Source organism: Capra hircus, chromosome 8 (assembly GCF_001704415.2).
Source record: "Capra hircus breed San Clemente chromosome 8, ASM170441v1, whole genome shotgun sequence".
NCBI lineage: Eukaryota > Metazoa > Chordata > Mammalia > Artiodactyla > Bovidae > Capra > Capra hircus.
The window spans coordinates 20,201,552-20,224,512 of NC_030815.1; positions in this window are offsets into that span (position 1 = coordinate 20,201,552).

Below are 22,961 nucleotides of genomic sequence, written 5' to 3' on the forward strand. Positions count from 1 at the left end.
TCATTCCAGATTGTATTTAGCTAACATCTTTCTTCACTTGAGCCTAACAGCTCGAGGGACTGCAAAATTATTGCATCAACTTGACTGTGACGCTTTGTTCATTTTTTTTTAAAAATAAATCTTTAGGCTGTGGTATCAGCCTACCTTAAAATGTTATTACAGTTTCCTAGTGGCTACATAGTCAAAAGGACTGTGTAGTTTCATTTAATCTCTGACTCTTCTGAGATCTGCATACCCTACCCGTCTCCATTACCTCAGGAATTATGATTGGATTTAATCTTCTGCTCATTGAATTAGTGTCAGCTATCATTCTTAGTGTACATTTGTTAAATTCAATCTCTCCTATAGGGGAATGCCAGGAAGCGAACGATAAGTGTATTAAATAGTACGAGAGGGAAGACTGCAGAAATTGGGACTTAGGAGCACTGTGCAGATAAAGAGGACTAAGTTCACATTGCTGCTTCATTTCTTTCAGGGAGGATACAATCACAGCAGGAAGTGTAAGCCTTTATAGTCAGACTTCCAGAGTGTAAGGAATACTAAGTGACTCAGGACTTTCTTTTCCTTGAAGTAGAGGTGCTTTTTTTGCAAGTCCATGTTAGTACAATTGGGAAAGCAACCATATGTAAACCCTAAAAATCAAGGTCTTCTGTTAATCCTCAAAAAAAAAAATTTACAACAGGCAGTTACTGTGAACACTTCCCTCCAGCAAAGCACAGCATCTTCGACTGCTGGGTCAAAAATGAGGCAATTATATCCTGCTTAGCCACATGGCTCCCAATATGGAACCACTCCTGATCTACACAGGTCCACACCACAGCTGAGAGCACATATTCATTATACTTTCATGGGAAATCCCCATGTCTGTTCAAAGGCTGTACCCAAAATAAATCAATAAACAAAATACTAGGAAAATATGGGAAAACAAGCACAAATGAATAATCAAAATTTTAAAAACTGATCAACAGAAAACATCATATTATTATAAGTCAAAAAGGAGAAAGCCAAACAAGGTTTAATGGGAAAAAAAAAAAATCTAAGCCCACACATCTGCAAAAATATATGCCATTTGACCTATCAGTCCTCGGAAGAAGTAAGGGCTGGTTGATTTAAGAAAGCTCCAGAATAGAAACTTCCAGAAGGCTCAAAGATAGGATGAAAAACAAAGAAGTGACCAAACATACAGAAATGTTATCCCACATGCCTAGGGCAGAAAAGGAATCAAGGGGTCCAGAACATAAATTAAACAATAGGTGTAAATGAAATTTAATGTAGGCTGCCTTTCATTTCATTTTTCTTTTAGTTTAGTTTTCTAAAGAATTGGTTCCTCAGGGTAAAACTGTATGTGTTTTAGCTTCAGGGAAAGAAAGAGATTTTAGCATCCTAATACGATATTTCTCTAACATTTTCCTTCCCAGCATTTAATACAGCAAAACAGCCTGAACCTTTAAAAAAAAAAAGGAAAAAAACCCTCAAAAACTCAAAAAGGGCTTCAAACTCAAACTGTTAGAGAAATGTAAAACCACATTGCCGATATGCAAATACAGAAAACACCTGTCTGGGGACCACAGGGAGAATAAGGATGGGAGGACACATAAAGGCATCAAGACAGGGAATGAGCAAAGTCTGAGGCAGGGATAAACCAGTCCTGCTCATACCACTATGACAGGAAATCAGGGTTTTTCCTGACATTTTTATGAAGGGAGGGGTAAAGAAATGAGAACATCAAAAATAATAGAAGCTCTGTAGGAATTTTTCACTGTGTTCTTCTTCCATCCTCCCACTAGGAGATCATAACTATTAAGAATATGTGGTTTACCAAATGACCTGAAGGATATTGTATTTCATGATGGAAGAATTAGAGACAGAAAATAAAAGTATAGCTATATATGGGCTTCACTGATGGCTCAAATGGTAAATGCCTGCAATGCAGAAGACCTGGGTTTGATCCCTGGGTTGGGAAGACTCCCTGGAGAAGGGAATGGCTAACCACTCCAGTATTCCTGGTTGGAGAATTCCATGGACAGAGGAGCCTGGCGGGCTACAGACCATGGGATCACAGAGTCAGACACAACTGAGCATCAGAGCACACACACATCAAAAGACAAAATGTGTGAAATGCTTTAATCCAATAATGTTCTTCTGGGACTCCAAATAAAGTCATAGCTTTGAAAATGGAAAAAGTTTTGTATTAAAAGATTTTCAATATGGTATTTCCTATGAATGAAACTGTATCAGAAAACAGAAGATTCATTAAATAAATCCATGTTGTAGTATAATCTGGAGTCATGAAAATGTTCATGCAGACTGTAATAGAAAAAAAGTTTCCAATATAACATTATCTAAAACAGCAGGATATAAAATTTTATATATGCTACTACCCCAACAGTGTTTTTACAGTTGTACATTAAGAAAGACTAAAAAAGAAAAGACAAACTATTTATATCAGGTATCTTCAACGTACATTTTCTTTTGTTAGTATTTTAAATTTTCTCTAATAAACATAAATTTTATAATAAAAAACACTGAGCTAGAAAGTAACATAAGGGTAAAACCACACCAATAATATTTTTATGCCTGATTTTTTTTAATTTTAGTTTGCATAACTGATGCAAAAATAATTGATGGAAGATAAAGATGAAGCTGTGATCGAACTCGGGTCTCCTGCATTGCAGGCAGATTCTTTACTGTCTTAGCCATCAGGGAAGCCCAAGTGTAAAGCTGTTTTTTATATTAGCATTTTACTGTGAAGCAGGCAGGCAAGTACTCATCTACCTAAAATCCACTAGCACACTCAAGGTGAAAATCTTTAGAATGAGTAAGAACATAGTAAGTTAAGGAAATAAGATTGAGTCAGTAGTTATGGGAATAATAATTAAACATCTTAAACTCACATAAAGATTGAGAGGCGACTGTGATGCAAATAGGGATTTATTTCCTACATTAACTTACTATCAGAAAAAATTTAGTAGAGCACACGTGATAGGACTACCGTTAGGCACTTTTATTATTTCATTAAATCCTTAAATTATATCTGCAAGATAGGCATTATCCCATTTTAACAGATGAAATAAACTAAGAAAGATTTTAAAATTTGCCCAAGGTCACAATGAATTTATAGGTTAGAGAACCCTTGTCAATTTTCACTGAAGTCAAAGCCAGGGAGATAAGGGTAGAGGAGCAGGGCTTGAGTGCCATCTCTAGAATCTGAGGTACAAACAGTTAAAAACAGGATAATGAACCCTCGTAACCTCTCAGGACCCAAATTAGACAAAAACTGAAAATATTTTTTAAGTCTTGCATGCAAGATCTAAGAGCTCAAAATACATGTAGAGGATATCCTCTAACTTAAAAAAAAAAAAAAAGATTATGTAATTCAGCATGTATTTTATACCTAAACCTGACATTGTTGCATGTTTAAATATTGGAGCTTCAGAAGTAGTCCTTTATTACGGCAATTTCTTTCCCAGCCTAGTCAAGGAAGTTTTTGCTTTGTGGCTTACAGAATAAAACAAACCCAGAATTTTGCAGGAAGATGTGGTCAACTATCTGTTGTGGACAAGATCAGAGAAAGGGGACCACGAGTATGAGCATGGCAGGTAGAGAAGGTATATGAAGACCCTACATCAGGCCCAGGTTCATGGGTATGTTACCTGTGCAGCAGCACTGTCCCCAAGCTTGGTTTAATGCTCTTTTGTCAGCATCTGAAAATCTGTCATAATTTTATCTTTAAACTTGTGTAATTGTAAGTGAAGTCCAATGGGAAAATCAACCATGTACCTGAACAGAGAAGACAGGTGCCATATGGTATTCACATTCCTTACCACCTCTTCACATATGAAGTTCAAATGTCCCACGAGCACAGAAAACCAGTGGATCCGGAATACATGAGAGTTCATCAAGATTCACAGTGAGTCAGTCAATTCAGTCCCTCAGTCATGTCCGATTCTTTGCAACCCTGTGGACTGCATAATGCCAGGCTTCCCTGTCTATCACCAACTCCCAGAGCTTGCTCAAACTCATGTCCATTGAGTCAGTGAGGCCATCCAACCATCTTATCCACTGTCGTCTCCTTCTCCTCCTGCCTTCAGTCTTTCCCAGCATCAGGGTCTTTTCCAAGGAGTCAGTTCTTCACATCAGGTGGCCAAAGTATGGGAGCTTCAACTTCAGCATCAGTCCTTCCAATGAATATGCAGAGGACTCATTTCCTTTAGGGTGGACTGGTTGGATCTCCCTGAAGTCCAAGGGACTTGCAAGAGTCTTCTCCAACACCACAGTTCAAAAGCAAAATTCTTTGGCGCTCAGCTTTCTTTATAGTCCAACTCTCATATACATATATGACTACTGGAAAAACTATAGCTTTGACTAGATGGACCGTTGTCAGCAACGTAATGTCTGCTTTTTAATATGCTGCTTAGGTTTGTCATAGCTTTTCTTCCAAGGAGCAAGCATCTTTTAATTTCATGGCTGCAGTCACCATCTGCAGTGATTTTGGAGCCCAAGAAAATAAAGTCTGTCACGGTTTCCATTGTTTCCCCATCTGTTTGCCATGAAGTGATGGGACCAGATGCCATGATCTTAGTTTTCTGAATGTTGAGTTTTAAGCCAACTACTTTCATCAAAAGGCTCTTCAGTTCCTCTTCGCTTTCTGCCATAACGGTGGTGTCATCTGCATATCTGAGGTTATTGATATTTCTCCTGGCAATCTTGATTCTAGCTTATGCTTCGTCCAGCCTGGCATTTTACGTGATGTACTCTGCATGTAAGTTAAATAAACAGGGAAACAATATACAGCCTTGACATACTCCTTTTCCTATTGGAACCAGTCCATGTCCAGTTCTAACTGTTGCTTCTTGACCTGCATACAGATTTCTCAAGATGCAGGTCAGGTGGTCTGGTATTCCCATCTCTTGAAGAAATTTCCACAGTTTGTTATGATCCACACAATCAAAGGCTTTGGCATAGTCAATAAAGCAGAAGTAGATGTTTTTCTGGAATTCTCTTGCTTTTTCTATGATCCAATGGGATGCTGGTAATTTGGTTCCTCTGCCTTTTCACAGTGAGTACTAAGAGTATTCCATCTATGACAGAGTAAGTAGAGGGACTGAAACCCTTGAGAAGCCAAACTTTCCACTCAAATCAGAATTTGATTCAAATACAGAGAGACGGTAAAGGTGTTCTAAAACACACAAATGACCAAGAAACCCTATTTATCCTCTCTTACTAGTGTTAGATCCTGTATCAGCCAGTCTTGTATACTGAAAATGATGACACACGAGGAAAGGGAAAGAAGGCAATGCATGACATTTTTCCTCTCAGTCCTTTCTTATTCATCAATAAGCCAAAAACTGGGTGTATCAGTAGAATGTGTGCATGTGAAGAAGTGAAATAAAAGAAGCTGATTTAGTTTTGTACAGTTTCCACTCTTCTGGTAAGAAAGAAATACATATGCATGTATGAGCTATGAAATATAAACTGCATAGTTTTGATGATTTCATATACAAGATAATTCCATTTAAAATTGCATTTAAAACTGACACTACACAGTATAAAGGTGAACAAAAGTTATGCTGATAATTTAAATTTTCAATTTTTGTTTTCTTAGAATGGCATTAAATAACAAATTAAAAACACCATGAGAAGTCCAGAGAGACCATAGGAGAATGGAAAAAGCTTCACATCTTAATACCTTTCATTACATTATTTTTTTTCTTTCTTTATGAATAGGAATTCAACATTGTCTTTTTGCAGTGGGCCTTGCAAATTGTGTAACTGGTCCTCCCTTATACTGACACAGAATTGCTTCAAAATTCCAGGAAAGGGTAACATGAAGGGAAAGAAGAAAATCAGGTAGAGATGCATCTATAAGAAATGGATGTTTCCATTTAAATCAAAATTGCTCCAGTCTTGATTACCCATGCTCTAGCAAACAGGATACACAGATTCATAATAGCAAGAGTTCACTTATTTGTTTTCTTAGACATAACCTTTGAGATTTTGAGTGTAAAGAATAAGTGCTTGATCACAGCAAATGTTATTTAAAATTCATAACCTGCCCTACAATGTGCAAACCACCCCTTGCAGTCTAATGTTTTTCCTAAAGCAAATTAATGGGCCTGCTATTTCTCTTCCATTATTTTGGTCATTGATGAAGATGTTAAATAGATTGATTCCTGGATTGACCACTTGGAAATGAACACTGATGATGTCAACTCAAGCTAATGCAGCTTAGGAGTCCTTTTTAAACACAACAAACACTCTAATAACCTGAGCAAATACTTAACAGGGTGTCTCTCCATTTGCCGACAACACGTTATGCAAAATGAATGTCTTACTAAGCCAAGACAAATGACAACTGAGGTCTCCTCTCGGTTACCAAGTTATCTCTTCACTCACTCCCACACTGTAGATTAGGCCCACCTGACTTATCTCATACTGTTCATGGGTGAAAAGAAGAGAAGTGAAAGGCAAAGGAGAAAAGGAAGGATATACACATTCGAATCCAGAGTTCCAAAGAATAACAAGGAGAGATAAGAAAGCCTTCCTCAGTGATCCATGCAAAGAAATAGAGGAAAACAATAGAATGGGAAAGACTAGAGATCTCTTCAAGAAAATTAGAGATACCAAGGGAACATTTCATGCAAAGATGGGCACAATAAAGGACAGAAATGGTATGGACCTAACAGAAGCAGAAGATATTAAGAAGAGGTGGCAAGAATACATATAAGAAAAATATCTTCATGATCCAGAAAATCACAATGGTGTGGTCACTCACCTAGAGCCAGACATCCTGGAATGCAAAGTCAAGCGGCCTTAGGAAGCATCACTATAAACATAGTTAGTAGAGGTGATGGAATTCCAATTGAGCTATTTCAAATCCTGAAAGATGATGCTGTAAAAGTGCCACACTCAACATCCCAGCTAATATGAAAACTCAGCAGTGGCCACAGGACTAACTTTCATTCCAAACCCAAAGAAAGGTAATGACAAAGAATGCTCAAAGTACTGCACAATTGCACTCATCTCACACTCTAGTAAAGTAATGCTCAAAATTCTCCAAGCCAGGCTTCAGCAATACGTGAACCATGAACTTCCAGATGTTCAAGCTGGATTTAGAAAATGCAGAGGAACCAGAGATCAAATTGCCAACATCCGCTGGATCATGGAAAAAGCAAGAGTTCCAGGAAAACATCTACCTCTGCTTGATTGACTATGCCAAAGCCTTTGACTGTGTGGATCACAACAAACTATGGAAAATTCTTCAAGAGATGGGAATACCAGACCACCTGACTTGCCGCTTGAGAAATCTGTATACAGGTCAGGAAGCAAGAGTTAGAACTGGACATGGAACAACAGACTACTTCCAAATCAGGAAAGGAGTATGTGAAGGTTGTATACTGTCACTCTGTTTATTTAACTTACATGCAGAGTACATCATATGAAATGCCAGGCTGGATGAAGCACAAGCTGGAATCAAGATTGCCAGGAGAAATATCAATAACCTCAGATATGCAGATGATACCACCCTTATGGCAGAAAACAAAGAAGAACTAAAAGAGTCTCTTGATGAAATGGAAGGGGAGAGTGAAAAAGTTGGCTTAAAACTCAACATTCAGAAAACTAAGATCATGGCATCTGGTCCCATCACTTCATGGCAAACAGATGGGGAAACAATGGAAACCGTGACAGACTTTATTTTGGGGGGCTCCAAAATCACTGCAAATAGTGACTGCAGCCATGAAATTAAAAGACTCTTGCTCCTTGTAAGAAAAGTTATGACCAACCTAGATAGCATATTAAAAAGCAGAGACATTACTTGGTCAACAAAGGTCCATCTAGTCAAGGCTATGGTTTTTCCAGGAGTCATGTATGGATGTGAGAGTTAGACTATAAAGAAAGCTGAGCGCTGAAGAATTGATGCTTTTGAACTGTGGTGTTGGAGAAGACTCTTGAGAGTCCCTTGGACTGCAAGGAGATCCAACCAGTCCATCCTAAAGGAAATGAGTCCTGCATATTCATTGGAAGGACTGATGCTAAAGCTGAAACTCCAATACTTTGGCCATCTGATGAGATAAACTGACTCATTTGAAAAGACCCTGATGCTAGGAAAGTTTGAAAGTGGCAGGAGAAATGGATGACAGAAGATGAGAAGGTTGGATGGCATCACTGACTCAATGGATATGAGTTTGAGCAAGCTCTGGGGGTGATGGACAGGAAGGCCTGGCGTTTTGCAGTCCATGGCATCTCAAAGAGTCAGACACAACTGAGTGATTGAACTGAACTGACTGACTTATCTCCGAAAGAAATTAGATCTATTTACCTTAGCTCAGAAGGAAAACAAATGAGTCTCAATGATCTTATTTCTGTCTTGATTATAATTTGAAAAATAAAGCTGAGGCAAGAAAATATTCACCTTTGCAAAAGGGAGAGTGTTAAGAAAGGGGGGAAAAGCCACATCATCTATTTCTGCTCTTTTGACCCACTCTCCATTCCTCGGATTCTTTAACGTTTCCCTCGACGGTCCTTCTGCTCTTATTTTTTACTCATGTGTCCTCACTCATTAGGATGTAGGAATTTTATTTTAGCACTTAGCATAAATGGATCTCATTTCTAAGAGAGTTTGGAAAATCAAAATCCTTTATTCATAGAAGAAATTACTCACTTTCTGACATGGTTGGTATCTAAAGTATCAGGCACCTAGAACAAGGGAAATAACATTGTTTCTCTGACTCACTTTAGTTTAATTTTTTAATGGGAAAATTATTTTTTTCAGGCAAACTTGTATTTATTATAAATAAATTCTTGTGTTTTCTCCTCGTGAGATGGGTAACAGAATTCTCTAGGAGAAAGTAGAAGTAAAAATTATTTATGAACAATCTAGAATAAAGGTAGCAATGTTAAAACAGGATACACAAATAGCCACAGTCCTAATCACTTTTTAAAGTCAACATTAGGTTAACTTGCTAAGACTTAAAAGGATCCACTTCATAAGAACTTCTATCCAGTATACTTCAGCAACCTAACTGCGCATTGGAATGGGTTGTTGCTACGTGCTCAGTCATGTCCAACTCTGTGTGACCCCATGGACTACAGTCCACCAGGCTCCTCTGTCCATGACATTTCCCAGGCAAGAATACTGGAGTGGGTTGCCAATACCTACTCCAAGGGAATCTTTCCAACCCAGGGACTGAACCCCAGTCTTCTGCATTGGTGGGTAGATTCTTTACCACTGCACCACCTGGGAAGCCCACTGGAGTGGGAAGTTTTACTAATTCATCTTTGACCAATATACTGAAGAATTCCCTTCTTCATACTGCTATAAATATGGTTACTAATATTACAGTAAAAGCATCCTTTATCAGTTTCATAAAATCTAATCTGTTCCCTTAATACCACCCTTACCTCCAAGTTTTCTACTTCAAAAAGATCCAACATTCATTGGAAGAATTATCCAGGAAATAAAACAAGAAACTGTTGTTTAATCATAAAATTGACAGGCAAAATAACATGGACTCACCGTCAGTAGAATTCTTTCAAAATATTTTTATTTTTTCATATCAGTGATAGATGTTCTTGGGTATATGGTAACAATAACTAGTCATTTCTAGACCTGACAGATGAACTTCTGGACAAAAATTTAATAACAGACTTGCTTTCTGCCTTCCTAAGAAAGCATCAAAGATACCATCTTTCCTTTGACTGTTATGAATAAGCTGAGAAAACAGCAGATTACTAAGATAGTATTCACATAGCCTCTGTGATAATAGCTCAAAATGAAATTAAACCTGTCAACAGCTTCAGCATATATAGTGACCCTTTTTCCATCTACCAAAATCCTTAAACTTTTTCTATAGCTAGGTCATCATTAATGGAACAATGTAGGGGACAATATTTCAAACTGACAAATTGCCAAGTGCAAGTATCCTCTTTCTCTTCCAGTATTCTGATGTGGTAGTGGACTTCCCCTCTAGGATATTAGAGAAGCGTTTGTGTATCTTCATCTTCTAAATAGAATAGGGTTATGGGCTTTCTGCTTGTGCAGGCTTGCACAGTTGTTAATTACCAAAAAAAAAAAAAAGGCTGAGGGATCCCAGAACCCCATAATTGATATTTATGCCTCTTTCTATAAACTAGTATTCAAGGTATATAAAAAACAACACCAAATTATCTCCTTTGCAAAGAAAAACAGCTACCAATCAAAACTTTAATCTTTGATTTTCTTCTTTTTCCTTAGGGTTCACTATTATTTTCCAATTATTTCTTTGGGGTTTTTATTATTGTAGAAAAAATAATACTATATTTTAATATAATTATATTAAGCTTAGAGATTAAAATGTCTAAACCAGTCCTGTCCAACAAAAACTTTGTGTGATAATGGAAATGTTCTTTCTGTATAAGTGCTGCCTAATAAGAACAGGTAGCCCACCATCCACATGAAGGTATTAAACAATTGAAATGTGGTAACACAACTAAGGAACTGAATTTGTAATTCCAATTAGTTTTAATTAATTTTAATTTAAATAGCCCCATGTGGCTAATGGTCACCATATGAGATAGCACAGATTTAGACCAATCAACATTCAGATGACTGAGATGACTTTGCAACATCCCTCTAAAGCTTCTGTGTCCAAATGGATACTAATAACCATTCTGAATTACATTTTGAATTGTATTTAATAATTCTTTAAAAAAAACAAAAGTTCAGATTTGACTACTCTAAAATGTCAGTGGTACATGGGTACATGTGAAGGGAGTAGGGTGCTGAAAGTTTTCTATTTGCTCAATTTGTATTTCACAAATGGGTGTTATAAGAAGCAGCATATGCCTATTCCTTATCAACTAGTTAAGACAACACATACAACTACAACCCTGAATAATACAGAGCAATAAATGATTGGTCTGCATCTCTAAGTGCTAAAAGACTTGGAAGATTGGAAAGACATTTTTCACTAACTGTAATCGATATGGCTTCCTAAAGAGAATAATAAGATACTTAAGTTACACTATGTGCAAAATTACTTATCTACTCTCTGAAGAGGTTCTGGTTTTCATTTAAAAAATAATTGGATGGCCATTTTAAAAGCAATATATCATCAAGAAAAATTCTACCAGTAACCAGGTGGTTAATTAACAGCAAATCATTAACTTCTGAGAACAGCATTTGAAACGTTTTATTGGTTAAATGATGATAAAAATATTATCTTTTTAATTTAACTTCAACTATTATCATAAGGGTAAAAATATCTAAAAATGCTTTTGAAAACTAACTGTGAAAAATAAGTACAGTGCACTGTTTTAGGGATTAAGACTTGGTAAGAAAATGGTACAACAAACCACGAAGTAAAAATACTTGGCTACTGGCTAAATTTTCAGAATTTTAGAGAAAAAAAAGATATAACTCAAAATAAAAATTTACCCTAGCCATGAAAGTACACAACTCTTTGGATGATTCTACCAAATGATTCGAATGCCACTTTCTCTAAACAATAAAAAAGCAATGCGGTATTAATGAAGATCTGGCAGCTTGTCTGTATAGGCTACTCAACAAGGCAGACAACCTTCAGACAGAAGATACAGGCTGTCAGGTTCATCCAGCTATAATTGGAGTATATATTGACTTTGGTCAGTTTAGCAAAGAGAATATCAACTTACAAAGTGCTATGATGGAAATGTGATAAATGAAGATCACTGTTAATATGTCTGCCACTTTCAAAAAGATTCTTCTTCAGAAGTTAATAGGAATTTTAAATTGCAGCAACAATTGCATGTCAACATGAGCTATTTCTTGACTACTAAACATAAATTTATAATATATTAATTTGTTTGAGCGTATCTTTTCTGTCATTTAATTCAATTAAAATTGAATAATTGTAAACATGTAAATCATTAGAGCTTAAAGTAATTTTCAAGTAAAAATTAACTAAGAAGATAAAAATTACTCATATTCAATCAAATTTTGCCATCCAGCTTATTTTTCTGATGAAATATTTTCAACAAACAACAACTTAAAATGAGGTGTTGTAATAGAATCACTAATAAATACTTAACTTTGTAAAATGATTAACACTTTAATTATGTATATTATACATTGCTTGGGTTAAATATATCACCGAATTTAGCTAAGAGTTCAACTGGTCCACTTTCTCATCAAGAAAATTGTTTCACAAAGAAATATATATTTCAGAAGTATAAGGACCTATAAATAATGGATAAATTTGGAAGCATGAAATTGACAATGCTTCAGTTTGATAGACCCCAGAAATGAAAATGAAATTACAGTCACTCTGGATAAACTACCTATTGTTTTATATAGTTTTGTTTCAAGCTTAAATATAAAGAGAAATAAAAATAAAACTAATTAAATTGTTTTCACTGAAGCAGCATAACATTACATCATAACTGAAATTCAAAGTTTACAGTGGCCTGAAAAAACCTGATCAGGCTTCTTAGCTCAAAGAGCACTCCTAGACCGCCACCAACTTTTGCTAATTTAGTAACAACAAAACTGGGTTTTAAAACTCTGTTCTTCACTCTCATTTAAATTCAAAATATTTTTTTAAGGAATTCAGAAATCAGTAAAGAAAACTCAGTTATCCTGACCACATAATAAAAACTATCTTTAGTTTAGCATAAAGAACCATCCCTTTTGCCTCAGTTTAGTTCCTAGTTCATGAAATCACATTTTATATACCAGAATAAATGAAAAAAACCCACTACTGCCCTACTGAATTAGACTATTATCCTCAGTAAGATACCATGAAACAGTTTCAATAACATAATGCAATTAAAATAAAGTACTTTAAATCATGTTAACATGATCACTTTAATCTCACATAGAAAATATTGAGAATGTTTAATTTTTTACCTTTTAAGTATTTTAGCTTAGTAAATCCTATTATATTTGCCATTAAAATACAACTAATGCTAAAAGGTGCACAATACTTTTTCACTGTAGGCTCCATGTGACTACAGACTAGAGACTTGGCACTTGATGGCTCCAAGGGAATCACTAATGAGCTACAAAGCCTTTACACCTCTGGGTCAGGAGTTTGGATTAGACCTAGGTTGGGAGTGACAGAAAGTCGTTACCATCTCATGATAGTTCAATGGTTTATGTGAAGGGAATTCATTGTTTCAGGCCACTTTCTAATGAACAAGCATCCACCTTACAAAAAGTCACCACTGCTTTTGACAGTAATTGGCAGAGACCTGAAGAATGAAAAATTCAACCAAGAATGTATTCCCTCCATGCTATGACTACCATATCCAAGTTAGGAATTTTTTTTAAAAATGGAAAAGATGCAATGCTTTGCACACATGTCTATAAAATGTATACCTAGGAAAGATAAAGAGAAGGAGAAAAAGAGAGCCACCCAAAACAGAGTAAATCAAAATGCATAAGACATCATCGAAAGCTGTACTTAGTACTTATATGACAAAGATAATTAATTCAGAAAAGGCACTTATCTATTAATCTGTTTCTCTCCTAGTAAGAAGGCAGTAAAATTTTAATAATGTTACTTGAGGTCTATAGATTAGAAAGTAAAAACGATGATAAATGCCTTGCAATAAATAGTGTTTCCTTAGTAGAAAGCTGTTCGGAGAAGGCAATGGCACCCCACTCCAGTACTCTCGCCTGGCAAATCTCATGGACGGAGGAGCCTGGTGGGCTGTAGTCCATGGGTTCGTGGGGTCGCTGGGAGTCAGACATGACTGAGCGACTTCACTTTCACTTTTCACTTTCACGCATTGGAGAAGGAAATGGCAACCCACTCCAGTGTTCTTGCCTGGAGAATCCCAGGGACAGGGGAACCTGGTGGACTGCCGTTTCTGGAGTCGCACAGAGTCGGACACGACTGAAGCAACTTAGCAGCAGCTGTAGCAGCAGTAGAAAGCTGTCACTACACATGTCATCATTATTCTCTTTAGAAAACCATATTGGTTAGAGTTCGTCAAAGAAGCCTTTCCAGTCTTTCTCTTTCCAAGCCTTTTAGCAACTCAGAGATACACACATTGCTCTGTATTGTTCAGAGTTGTTTTTATGTGTTGTCTTAAGCTATTGAACAAGAAATTATTGTTGTTTTTAGTCCCTAAGTCATGTCTGACTCTTTGCAATCTCATGAAACATAGTCCACCAGGCTCCTCTGTCTATGGGATTTCCCAGGTAAGAATACTGGCATGGATTGTCATTTCCTTTTCCAGGGGGTCTTCCTAACCCAGGGACTGAACATGTGTCTCCTGCATTGCAGGAATCTACCGCTGAGCCATCAGGGAAGCCTTAACAAGGAAGAGGCACATGCTTATTCTTCTCACAGCCCCATTACATGAAATGCAAATCTGAGCAAATAAAAGACAGTTAATACACATATAAACACACACACACAACTGATATTTTAGTTTAATAAAGTATGAACTTTGCTTTGTTTCATAATTATATGACAAATTCTAAATAGAATTCAAAACAGTTATTAGTGATCACTTGGAGACAGAAGTTTCAGAGAGATGTTGTAGAGTGCTCTGAACCATCGAAGGTTAATTGGTCTAGATCTGTGTGCTACCTCAAATCGTAGCCACTAGCATGAGGCAACTTAACTTCAAATTAATCAAAACTAAATTAAGTTAAAAACTCAGTCCCTGAGCTGTACTAACCACATTTCAATTGCTCAATAGCTCCATATGGACAGTGGCGACCTCATTGGGCAACACTTATACAGAACATTTGCGTCATGGCACAAAATTCTTTTGGATGGTACTGACCTAGACCACATTTTCAGCCTTAGAAAAAACATTAATATTAAACTGGCATATCACTTAAAAATCTTTTCAGATGCATGCAACACAAAACCTTACTAAGATCAATTTAAACAAAAGGTTCAAACTCTCATCAGTGTAAGTCAAGAGGTAGGCTAGTCCTCAGGATAACTTTGATCTAGCACTTAAGTTCTATTTCTTCGGGATCCTCTTCACTCTTCTTTCCTCTGACTTGGTTTCATCTTCATATCTTCCTTCATGCCAGAAAAGTGGCTGTGGCAATTCCCAGTGTCTCTTCTGTGTCAGAAAACTTCAGTTCCTTGAAGCTCCAAACACTCTTTTCTTTTTGTATTTAATTGACTCAAATAGGGTTCCATGGTCAGTAGTAAAGAATTTGCCTACAATGCACAGCCATGGGATATGTGGGCTCAATCCCTGGGTCAGTAAGATCACCTGGAGGGCATTGCAACTCACTCCAATATTCTTGCCTGGAGAATCCCATGGACAGAAGAAGCTGGAGGGCTACAGTCCACAGAGTCGCAAAGAGTCAGACACGGCTGAAGCGACTTAGTATGCACACACAGGCCTTCCTGCATAAGACACTGACAGGCCACCTGGCTTAGGCCCATATTCCTGAACTGTAACTGTGAAAAAAGGCCAAGATTGACAAGCCTTAGACTAACCGGGACTTACTCCTTGGAATCAGAGAGTGGTCACCTTTCTCTGAAGCACTTAGACAACATAGCAGAAAGAAGTACAGCTACATGAGAATTTGGAAGAATCCTTATCAGAAAGAAAGGGTGAAATGAAAGGAAAGGTAGCCAAACAAAGGTGGTTACTATTGGCAGATAAAAACATTTGTTTTATTCCACAATTTTTATACATTTACTAAGACTGCTTCAGAATTTGATAATTTAGGAGTCAGTATTCCCACCACTTGCCCCAAAACACCCAAGTACAAAAATAAGTAGCAGAAACATCTCTATTTTTAAATTAAATAAGGCTCTGACATTTGAGTGGGTAGAAAAAAGTGAGGCAAGTGACAAGGTTTGTGCTACGATGGAAGATAATTAATATATAATACACAAAGAAAAAACTTCTCATCTGGGCAGGAGGCTAGAGAAAGCAATCCAAATTAACATACCTTGAAGTGGTCAAATAAGAGATGGCAAGGGTAAACGTCGACATTCTAGGAATCAGCGAACTAAAATGGACTGGAATGGGTGAATTTAACTCAGATGACCATTACATCTACTACTGCGGGCAGGAATCCTTCAGAAGAAATGGAGTAGCCATCATGGTCAATAAAAGAGTCTGAAATTCACTACTGGGATGCAATCTCAAAAACGACAGAGTGATCTCTGTTGGTCTCCAAGGCAAACCATTCAATATCACAGTTATCCAAGTCTATGCCCCAACCAGTAATGCTGAAGAAACTGAAGTTGACGGTTTTATGAAGACCTACAAGATCTTTTAGAAGTAACACCCAAAAAAACATGTCCTTTTCATTACAGGGGACTGGAATGCAAAAGTAGGAAGTCAAGGAACAGCTAGAGTAACTGGCAAATTTGGCCTTGGAATGCGGAATGAAGCAGGGCAAAGACTAATGGAGTTTTGCCAAGAAAATGCACTGGTCATAGCAAACACCCTCTTCCAACAACACAAGAGAAGACTCTACACATGGACATCACCAGATGGTCAACACCAAAATCAAACTGATTATATTTTTTGCAGCCAAAAATGGAGAAGCTCTATACAGTCAACAAAAACAAGACCGGGAGCTGACTATGGCTGGGATCATGAACTCCTTATTGCCAAATTCAGACTTAAATTGAAGAAAGTAGGGAAAACCGCTAGACCATTCAGGTATGACCTCAATCAAATCCCTTATGATTATACAGTGGAAGTGAGAAATAGATTTAAGGGTCTAGATCTGATAGATAGAGTGCCTGATGAACTATGGAATGAGGTTCGTGACAGTGTACAGGAGACAGGGATCAAGACCATCCCCATGGAAAAGAAATGTAAAAAACAAAAATGGCTGTCTAGGGAAGCCTTACAAATAGCTATGAAAAGAAGAGAGGCAAAAAGCAAGGGAGAAAAGGAAAGATATAAGCAGCTGAATGCAGAGTTCCAAAGAATATCAAGAAGAGATAAGAAAGCCTTCTTCAGTGATCAATGCAAAGAAATAGAGGAAAACAACAGAATGGGGAAGACTAGAGATCTCTTAAAGAAAATTCGAGATACCAAGGGACATTTCATGCAAAGATGAGCTTGATAAAGGACAGAAATGCTCTGGACCTAAGAGAAGCAGAAGATATTAAGAAGAGGTGGCAAGAATACATGGAAGAACTGAACAAAAAAGATCTTCATGACCCAGATAATCATGATGATGTGATCACTTATCTAGAGCCAGACATCTAAGAATGCAACTGGAGGAATCAACTTGCCTGACTTCAGGCTCTACTACAAAGCCACAGTCATCAAGACAGTATGGTACTGGCACAAAGACAGACATATAGATCAGTGGAACAAAATAGAAAGCCCACAGATAAATCCACACACATATGGACACCTTATCTTTGACAAAGGAGGCAAGAATATACAATGGAGTAAAGACAATCTCTTTAACAAGTGGTGCTGGGAAAACTGGTCAACCACTTGTCAAAGAATGAAACTAGATTACTTTCTAACACCACACATAAAAATAAACTCAAAATGGATTAAAGATCTAAATGTAAGACCAGAAACTATAAAACTCCTAGAGGAGAACATAGGCAAAACACTCTCTGACATAAATCACAGCAGGATCCTCTATGATCCACCTCCCAGAATTCTGGAAATAAAAGCAAAAATAAACAAATGGGATCTAATTAAAATTAAAAGCTTCTACACAACAAAGGAAACTATAAGCAAGGTGAAAAGACAGCCTTCTGAATGGGAGAAAATAATGGCAAATGAAGCAACTGACAAACAACTAATCTCAAAAATATACAAGCAACTTACGCAGCTCAATTCCAGAAAAATAAACGACCCAATCAAAAAATGGGCCATAGAACTAAACAGACATTTCTCCAAAGAAGACATACGGATGGCTAACAAACACATGAAAAGATGCTCAACATCACTCATTATTAGAGAAATGCAAATCAAAACCACAATGAGGTACCACTTCACACCAGTCAGAATGTCTGCGATCCAAAAATCTACAAGCAATAAATGCTGGAGAGGGTGTGGAGAAAAGGGAACCCTCTTACACTGTTGGTGGGAATGCAAACTAGTACAGCCACTATGGAGAACAGTGTGGAGATTCCTTTAAAAATTACAAATAGAACTACCTTATGAAAAAAAAAAAAAAAGTACTACCTTATGACCCAGCAATCCCTCTGCTGGGCATACACACCGAGGAAACCAGAATTGAAAGAGACACACGTACCCCAATGTTCATCGTAGCACTGTTTATAATAGCCAGGACATGGAAAAAACCTAGATGTCCATCAGCAGATGAATGGATAAGAAAGCTGTGGTACATATACACAATGGAGTATTACTCAGCCATTAAAAAGAATTCATTTGAATCAGTTCTGATGAGATGGATGAAACTGGAGCCGATTATACAGAGTGAAGTAAGCCAGAGAGAAAAACACCAATACAGTATACTAACACATATATATGGAATTTAGAAAGATGGCAATGACGACCCTGTATGCAAGACAGGAAAAAAGACACAGATGTGTATAACGGACTTTTGGACTCAAGGGAGAGGGAGACGGTGGGATGATTTGGGAGAATGGCATTCTAACATGTATACTATCATGTAAGAATTGAATCGCCAGTCTATGTCTGATGCAGGATACAGCATGCTTGGGGCTGGTGCATGGGGATGACCCACAGAGATGTTATGGGGAGGGAGGTGGGAGGGGGGTTCATGTTTGGAAACGCCTGTAAGAATTAAAGATTTTAAAATTTAAAAAAAAAAAAACTAAAAAAAAAAAAAGAAATTAAGGAAACAATTCCATTCACCATTGCAACGAAAAGAATAAAATACTTAGGAATATACCTACCTAAAGAAACTAAAGACCTAAATATAGAAAACTATAAAACACTGATGAAAGAAATCAAAGAGGACACTAATAGATGGAGAAATATACCATATTCACAGATTGGAAGAATCAATATAGTGAAAATGAGGATACTACCCAAAGCAATCTACAGATTCAATGCAATCCCTATCAAGCTACCAGCGGTATTTTTCACAGAACTAGAACAAATAATTTCAAGATTTGTATGGAAATACAAAAAACCTCGAATAGCCAAAGCAATCTTGAGAAAGAAGAATGCAACTGGAGGAATCAACCTGCCTGACTTCAGGCTCTACTACAAAGCCACAGTCATGAAGACAGTATGGTACTGGCACAAAGACAGAAATATAGATCAATGGAACAAAATAAAAAGCCCAGAGGTAAATCCACACATCTATGGACACCTTATCTTCAACAAAGGAGGCAAGAATATACAATGGAGTAAAGACAATCTCTATAACAAGTGGTGCTGGGAAAACCAGTCAACCACTTGTAAAAGAATGAAACTAGATCACTTTCTAACACCACACACAAAAATAAACTCAAAATGGATTAAAGATCTAAATGTAAGACCAGAAACTATAAAACTCCTCGAGGAGAACATAGGCAAAACACTCTCTGACATAAATCACAGCAGCATCCTCTATGATCCACCTCTCAGAATTCTGGAAATAAAAGCAAAAATAAACAAATGGGATCTAATTAAAATTAAAAGCTTCTGCACAACAAAGGAAACTATAAGTAAGGTGAAAAGACAGCCTTCTGAATGGGAGAAAACAATGGCAAATGAAGCAACTGGCAAATAACTGATCTCAAAAATATACAAGCAACTTATGCTCAACTCCAGAAAAATAAACGACCCAATCAAAAAATGGGCCAAAGAACTAAATAGGCATTTCTCCAAAGAAGACATACGGATGGCTAACAAACACATGAAAAGATGCTCAACATCACTCATTATTAGAGAAATGCAAATCAAGACCACAATGAGGTACCATTTCACACCAGTCAGAATGGCTGCGATCCAAAAGTCTACAAGCAATAAATGCTGGAGAGGATGTAGAGAAAAGGGAACCCTCTTACACTGTTGGTGGGAATGCAAACTAGTACAGCCACTATGGAGAACAGTGTGGAGATTCCTTAAAAAATTGCAAATAGAGCTGCATTATGACCCAGCAATCCCACTTCTGGGCATACACACCAAGGAAACCAGAATTGAAAGAGACACATGTACCCCAATGTTCATCGCAGCACTGTTTATAATAGCTAGGACATGGAAACAACCTAGATGTCCATCAGCAGATGAATGGATAAGAAAGCTGTGGTACATATATACAATGGAGTATTACTCAGCCGTTAAAAAGAATTCATTTGAATCAGTTCTAATGAGATGGATGAAACTGGAGCCGATTATACAGAGTGAAGTAAGCCAAAAAGAAAAACACCAATACAGTATACTGACACATATATATGGAATTTAGAAAGATGGTAATGATGACCCTGTATGCGAGACAGCAAAAGAGTCACAGATGTATAGAATGGACTTTTGGACTCAGAGGGAGAGGGAGAGGGTGGGATGATTCGGGAGAATGGCATTGAAACCTGTATACTATCATGTAAGAAACGAAGTGCCAGTCTATGTTCAATACAGGATACAGGATGCTTGGGGCTGGTGCATGGGGATGATCCAGAGAGATGATATGGGGTGGGAGGTGGGAGGGGGATTCAGGATTGGGAGCTTGTATACACCCGTGGTGGATTCATGTCAATGTATGGCAAAACCAATACAGTATTATAAAGTAAAATAAAGTAAAAAAAAAAAAAAATAGAGATAGTCAGAGCCAGAGCCAAAACTCAAACTGGATCTAACTCTAAAGCTCGTTCCAGATTGCCTTTACCAAAAGACAGCTTGTCTGAGCCAAAGCCTATATGATATGTAGTTTCCATTAAGTTCCCAGGTCACATGTACTAAGGAAGCAGGCATGATGGGCAAAGAGTTCTGTTAAATACTATTGGGGGGGATGAGATATAAACTTAAAATATATACCTCAGGGCTTAAAAGCTTATCCTAAGTGTGCAATTAGTCATTCAGACAAGAAGCTCCACCTGAGCAGAGATGGAGAGAAAAGAAGAGAAGAAACAAGTAACTACAGTAATAAGCTAAAGGGAAAGATGGATCTATGAGCTGTTAGGGCATTATGAATGTCAAATGCATCTGAGGCAGATTAACATGAAAACTTTTCAGAAAAAGAAAAACCCTAATTCTTCTTTTATAAAGTGAAAGTGAAAGTGAAGTCACTCAGTCTTTCCCGACTCTTAGCGACCCCATGGACAGTAGCCTGCACCAAGCTCCTCCGTCCATGGGATTTTCAAGGCAAGAGTACTGAAGTGGGTTGCCATTTCCTTCTCCAGGGAATCTTCCTGACCCAGGGATCGAACCCAGGTCTCCCGCATTGTAGACAGACACTTTACCTTCTCAGCCACCAAGGAAGTCCTCTTCTTTTATAAAGCATTTGTAAATTTAAAATACTTTCACATCCATAAATTTCAGTAACAGCTACTATATATCAGCTACTCTACAATAGTATATCAATTCTAATTGTAGTTGGTATAGAGAGGTCATATGATTTGATGGGCTTCCCTTGTGGCTCAGCTGGTAAAGAATCCTCCTGCGATACAGGAGACCTGGGTTCAGTCCCTGGTTTGAGAAGATCCCCTGGAGAAGGGAAAGGCTACCCACTCCAGTATTCTGGCCTGGAGAATTTCATGGACTGTATAGTCCATGGGGTCGCAAAGAGTCAGACACAACTGAGTGACTTTCATTTCACTGTTTCATGTAATTACAGTCACTTCATGATTGTAATTACACAGTGAAAAGCAGATAGGGAACTCAAACCCAGATCTGTGTGATTCTAAACACTGTACTCTTCTCACTACTTCATGATTTCTCTGTTTTATTTTACCTTCAAGTTGATATTTAGAGGTAGTAGAGTGTGAAATTTTATATTATTTTAACGGAGCTGGGTTGAGAGTAGAGAGATAGATAATTGGAGATAGTATATTCAATAAAATTTCATACGTAGGAAATAGAAAACAATTGATTTTTTATTTTTGTAACTCACAGGCAGTCAAGGTAGACTACATTCCTGGGTGATGAAAATGCCAAAAAATCAACATTGATCCTCTAGGGGAATTTCAGAATTCCTTTCCTTGTGGAAAGGATGGAAGATATGTGAGTTTATGATTGTTTTTGACTGCTCTTTCTAACCCAGCATGAGATTCATCCACATAAGTGCATACATCACCACAAAGAAAATGTAGATTAACAAAGTACAGAAGGAATTATATTAGGATTCCAGACCATAGGATTGAGTCTTAAAAGACAGGAGAAGAAAGAAAAAGAAAACATTCAGAGAAATAAATGAATTTGTAAGTACTGGGTTACCTAAATTAGACTACCTACTCTTAGGAATGGACAGAAAGCAAGGATTTAAGTGTTTGGAAAACAATTTGCTATGAACATCAGGACTTTCTTCACTGAGATAAGGTAGCCTACATTAGCTCTGGTATTATGGCTTGCATTTCCCAGTATACCTTTCCTGGAACAACCACATCCCTGCTAATATGAACAAAACTAAGGGAAGGTACTAACAGGAAATCCCTTTCGGAGTCCTATTGTTTTACTATCACAGTTGATAGTTCTAACACTCCAAAACCAAAACTATCAGACAATGGATATCTTCACTGGGGAGAAGAGAGTCCAACAGAAAATACAAGGAAAAGAGTTTCAGTCTAGAATCACCATTTCAAAGACAAGAATAAACAAAATCAAATGTCCATAAGTAAACATGCTAATATCAAAGACTAGCAGAGTATTATTTTAAGGACTATTTTAAGTGCCTTTATATTTTCTACTATTAACATTATTTTGCTCGTTTAAAAAATATAAGACATATAGATACACATATAAGACATACATGGGCTTCCCAGGTGACTCTGGAAAGAATCTACTTACCAAACAAGAGACAAGCGTTCAATCTCTGGGTAGGAAAGGTCTACTGCCAAAGGAAATGGCAACGCACTCCACTATTCTTGCCTGGGAAATTCCATGGACAGAGGAGCCAGCGT